We start from the raw sequence: 6271 nt of genomic DNA on the forward strand, positions 1-6271 counted from the left end.
CTTTTCCTAACCACACTAAAAAAACTTCCAAACTTTTCCTGGATTCTCAGAGTATTGCTAAGTCAGCCAGAATCCAGTTGACTCAGTCACACAAGACATAGAACAAGAGGCTGTGACATTCCCTGAGGTCCATTCAATTTTTAGGGGACTTTTGTAATAGAAATACCGTTTAAGATGCTACAAGACTCCTAGAAAGACGAGATATATTCTGAAAACTTGCTAGATGTTTCTTTTTTTTCTACCTGCTTATATGTGGCATCTTTTAATTTGAGTCTTGGCTGCCTATGTCCAGAGTGACTGGACATTAGCAGAAACTATAAAATATTGGCTCCTCTGTTTGTAATTTTTGTTTGTTTTCTTAACATGGGTGGACCTATTGCTTTGTTCAGAGCAAATCCTGGCTTTAAAGGAAACAATCAAACTACTATTTCCAAAGCTAAGTTTGGCACAGGAATCATTTTATTGGACAAAGCACTACGTTCCCAGTTTTAGTTGTAACTCGGTCACTGATCCTCTGCATAATAAAATGGCGAAAAGGTGAAACAACAGAAAATTGTGCTGCAAACAAAACAGGTTCTGTCTTTCCTCCAGCCCTTCTCTGAGATCTCATGCAAACAGCTCCATTTCAATCTTCCCATTATAAAATGGGAACGATCATTCATGTTTACCACAGAAGGTATGTATAAAAAAGGTTTTAAAAATTCCAAATTAAAAAACCTCCACAACCTGCTGGTTTTGCCCAGACCTAATTGTGCATCAAACTAGAAATAGTTCTAAAGAAGTAGCTTAATGTGTAGATCTGATTGCTCCAGGTTCATCCCCTACCTGCCCTGCTTTGCCTGCATTACACAGGAGGGCAGGCTTTTGCAGGATCCATTTCCCTTGCTTCTGAATGAACGAGGGAGGCTAACGGGTAAGAGGAAGGTAGGAGCCACTGTATTTAGCTATTTTGCTCTGCCTCAGGCAGCAACTTTCTTCAGCTGCAGTTCTAGCTTCTGTGAGGTGAGCCCACTCCCCAAGCCCCAGTCACTGCCTCCTGTCAAGAACTTCTAGGCTAGGGGGTGGTAGGGCTGTGGCTTCCTGCTTTTGTTGATCTTGGTCTGCCTCACTGTCTCCAGTTTACAGGTTAGCTCTTCTCTCACTTGTGTTACCAATTTCTTATGTTTCAAATACTTTTAGTGGCTTGCTTACCTGATTAAACTCTAAGTCACATATCTGCAATATTAACAATAATAATCTTGCCCTACACGGTTTGGCTCAGTGGATAGAGCGTTGGCCTGTGGACTGAAGGGTCCTGGGTTGCGGGCTTGGTTCCCAGTGGGGGGTATGTAGGAGGCAGCCGATCAATGGTTCTCTCTCATCATTGATGTTTCTATCTCTCTTTTCCTCTCCCTTCCTCTCTGAAATAATAATAATAATAATAATAATAATAATAATAATCTTGCCTTATCCTTCTTCAAGAGAAGATAAGGAAGGAGACAAGATCTGAGGAAAGAGGGAAGAGCCTTCAGTATATTTTTCCTTCTCTTAACACTTTCCCCTTGTTCTGTTTCTACTTAAAACCATAGGTGGCCTGTTAGTAGTGTCTTCTCAGGACTGAGACCAGGACTGAGAGGTAAACAGGCTGGGGTTGGGGTGGAGTGGGAAGGGGTGCTAGCATACCTTGTAGAAAGATCCCAGGGGAACCCAGGTTACTCTGGGACTGGGAACCCTTTGACTTTCAACTGGATTCAGGCTTCTCCTGAATGGCCCCATATTTCCATCCTCTCCTTTCTTTTCCATCCCACTGCCCACTAACTTCTCCAAACTCCTCACTGCCCTTGCTGTGTTTTTTGAATAAAGTTTTAATTTGAAAATAGTTTAGATTTATAGAAAAACTGCAAAGAATAGAGTCCCATGTTCCCCACACCCAGCTTCCCCTATTCTTTGCCTGTTACATTGCAGTGGTACATTTGTCCTAATTAATGAATAGATATTGATAGACTATTGTTAACAGAAGTTTATACTTTATTCAAATTTCCCAAGTTTTCTCATAATTTCTCTTTGCTGTTCCAATATCCTATCTGGGATACCATATTACATTTAGTCACATCTCTTCCTTAGATTCCTCTTGGCTGTGACAGTTTCTCAGACTTTCCTTTTTTTATTTTTGATGATCTTGACAGTTTTGTGTCTCTTCCTTAGATTCCTCTTGGCTGCGACAGTTTCTCAGACTTTCCTTTCCTTTTTTTATTTTTGATGATCTTGACAGTTTTGAAGAGTACTGGTGAGGCACTTTGTAGTACATCCCTCAATTGGGGTTAGTCTGATGTTTTCTCATGATTAGACCAAGGTTATGTGTTTTTAGGAGGGATACCACAGAGATAAATTTTTATCACTTTATATCATGGGTATATACTATCGACATGACTTATCACTATTGACAGTCTTCATCACCTGGCTGACAGTGTTCGTCAGCTTTCTCTACTGTAAAGTTCATCTCTTTCCTCCTTTCCTTACCGTATTCTCTTGAAGTCAGTCACTATGGATAGCGTACACTGAAGGAGTGGGGGGTTATCCTTCTGTGAGGGTGGAATATTTATGTAAATTATTGGAAATTCTTCTAACAGGAGGTCTGTCTATTCATCTGTATTTACTTAATCCTTTATATTAGTATGGACTCACGGATATTTATTTAATTTTTGGGCTTCTAATTCAATACTATCTTTTATTGCTCACATTGTTTCAGCTTTGGCCCTTGGAGACTCCTTCCGTTGGCTCCTGTGGCTCATTGGCATACACAATCACTATGGCTTTTTTAGTATTTCCTTACTTTCTGGCACTACAAGATGCTCCACACTCATCTTGTATATTTCCCAAATCAGTCCTAGAACCAGCCATTTCTCCAAGGAGCCCTGGTCCCTTTTATTGGAGAATAGTATCAGAAACTAAATTCTGGGCTCTACATGTGCCCATTGCCCCCACTTCCCTTAATTCTGTCCATTAGCATAAGTTAACCAGTGATTCTTCAATACAAGGCTCCAAGTTCCTTTTGCTTTCTTTATTCCTGAAGATAATTTGCATGGCAATAAAGCTCACAATAAAAAAACAAACAAACAAAAAACAGAAAAAAATAGGTGTTGTAAAGCTCACAATAAAAAAACAAAAACAAAAACAAACAAACAAAAAACAGAAAAAAATAGGTGTTCAGGTCTAAAATTAGCTGTTGGATCACTTCTGGGAACAATTGTAGATTAGGAGATGAGACCAAGTGACCTCAGAAATCATGCCCAGTACCAAGGTTCTATGATATCTCATTCTAATGGCTTGATATAGGATGATGTTCCATTTATTTTCCAGGTAGCCCAAGATAAGTGAGATGGGAATGTGCATGGGAATAGGAGTATGCTAGCCTGGCTGGAGTAGAAAGTTTTCATAGCAAGTGCTGAGAGATATGGTTGGAAAAGAGGACTGGGCTATGCATGTGTGTGTGTGTGTGTGTGTGTGTATGTGTAGCTGGGGTCGGGGGGCTGGCCTTGAATATCAGGCTAAATTCTAAAGCTGTGGTAGCCATTTTATTTAAGAAACCACGTTTCTATGTCAAATGTTTTGTAATATATATAAGAGAACTATTGCCCTGGTGGGCATGGATCAGTAGTTAGAGCATTGGTGGTCTTACCAGAGTGTCACGGGTCTAATTCCCGCTCAAGAGCACGTACCTGAGTTGTAGGTTCAAGGGCGCATGTGGGAGTCAGCCAGTTGATGTGTTTCTTTCTCACATTTCTCTCTCTCTCTCTCTCTCTCTCTCTCTCTCTCCCCTCACCTTACCTCCCCCCTCCCTTCCACTTTCTCTAAAAATCAATGGGAAAAATATCCTCACTCCTTCGGTGAAGATTGTAAAAAAAAGAGAACTATTATTCAGCATGAGGTTGGCCATGCAGGAGCAGGGAAATATTAATGATTTCCCATGCAGGTTTTTGACTCCAGTCAGGGTCATGACTGGGGGTGCCAATTCCCTTTCTGTTCCTTAGTACATATTAATCATTCTCTGTATTACCTAGTGGACATAGATATTCAAATGAATAATAGGAGCATTTTAAGTACACAATATGGAATTAAGTCTGAAGTGGACTGTACAGACTCATTTTCCTTCATAACGTTTTGTTTCTATTAGATTTCAAGCGCTGCTAGGAAACCCTAGAGGAAATAGGAAATTGTATATCCAATTGTCTCACTGGATGATTGTACGTGTATGTATAATCTCATTGTCTGAGACTAGAAGATTATAGGGGAGTGAGAACAATTTTGAAGCCTGGGGCAGGAAATATTAATAGTTCTTGGTCTTTAAACGGACATAATAAATATTGTCCTGCTTGCCTTTTCCTTCTGAGTTTGTTACTTATTAATTCCCCTATCACCCTGTACCCTGAACTTTAACATTTCATATAACATATTTTTTTCATTTTCACATATATATTTCCCCTTATGATGCATCCTTCTGTATCTGAGTTTGGATTAGGTGGTTAACCTATTTAATAGGGTGATCACTCTCTGACAGGATAATAATTCATACAGAGGCAGTTTACCTTGCCCTAACCCTCCATGGAATTGATAACCTTGAAGAGGGAACACTAATTCTCACTTTTTAAAATTTTAAGTATTTCATTACCTGATTTCCCCTTCCTTTTCTCAACTCTGTAGTTAACTGTTTTCAACTAAACTTTGACCTGAGTATTTGTATTGATCTGCAAGGGATAGCAGTTCAGATAACCGGGAGTTCATTATTTTCACTAAGAAGACCAAGTCTTAGGTTTTCGATCCACTCTATAATTCTTGCTTATTGAGATGTGGGACCTGAGATGGTCTCTTCAATACCATTTAGAGGACAAAAACATTTTAGTGGGCTAGAGTCATTTTTCAAATATTTTAGGGGCATTGTCCAGTGGGGTTTTTAATAAGCAAAACATAACACCTCCTTTTGCGTCTGTTGTATCTCACACAAAAACAAAGTGGATTACAATTAAGAGAGAGAGAGAAATAATTCCCTGGAGGCAAACTAGAGCCCCAAAGGACTTGGCTGCCAGGATTCCAGGGACGAAGAGGATACTCCTGAGAGAAGAAAAAGGGATTTTGGAAGAAGGAGAGTGATGGATAATTCTGACTTGAGGGATGGTTGCCTCTTTTGCCTTTGCTGGAAATGTCACAAGTTTTAAAAAAATGAAAGTGGATAGTAAGGCCAAAACACTTTTGGGGTTCAAAATAGTGAGGGGTGAAAGAAAAAGTGAAGTCCATCAAGCCCAGTGATGAATTTAAATTGTGTCAAGTCAGGACAAAGATAAGACTCCGTAAGGTAAATTACCTATTATTAGTATTTCTCGTTTTTATATAGATGCATATTTTCTGCAATTTTTCTTCAAAAATTATGACTACCCCCTTTTTTTACAGATGGGGAATAGGTGCCATTAACTTTTGCAGGTCAGTGGGAGAATACAGGACAGAAAGACTGATTTTTAAATTTGTGTAATGACCAAATTTTCCTTCAAATGATGGTTTTCCTTGGTCATTTTCATTATTGTTTCTACTGGCTCAATTAACTATTGGGAAGATGGCATTTTAAGTGGCTGTGTGATATGGCTGGAAAGAACTATGCATTTTCATCACTTCCCACTTCCCTAAGCATCACAATGTAAGTCTTTGCCAAAAGCTAGTGGAAAGAAAGGAGCCATGCCGACATTCTCCGGCTGGCCTTGGACAATGCTGACAGCACACATCAGCCACTCAGCACTTTTCCAAGTAGCAGCTAATGCCCGGCTACTCAACTTTAACCCGGGAGAAGGAGGTCAACTTAGGAAAGAAAAGCGTGTCGGAGATTGTGCTGGTGGTCTGCTGGGGAGGATCGCGGTCTGCTGGGGATGGTCTTCTTCTAAGATTCCCTTCAGCTCACTGTCAGCACCCTCTTCGGGGGTAGTAATGCAAGTGCTTATTTGACAGGGAATGAACTATGTGTAGATTCATCATTGCCAGCCGAGGGAAAGAAAATAGTTTTTATCTCAGAGAATTGGAAGACATCATAATAATTAACAGTTTTGAGCATTTACTAAGTGTTAGACACTACGCTTAGTGTCTTACATAAATTGTTTCATTGAATCCTTAAAATAATCAGAGCTGCACCTCATTTTTCTCCTAAGATTAGCTTCTTCCTTTAGTAGACATTGTGATTAAAACACCAGTTATTTAAAATTACATCCTGTCTCTGACCTAGACTTTATAATAATTGCACTATATTATGATA

Source organism: Myotis brandtii, unplaced genomic scaffold, assembly GCF_000412655.1.
Source record: "Myotis brandtii unplaced genomic scaffold, ASM41265v1 scaffold17, whole genome shotgun sequence".
NCBI lineage: Eukaryota > Metazoa > Chordata > Mammalia > Chiroptera > Vespertilionidae > Myotis > Myotis brandtii.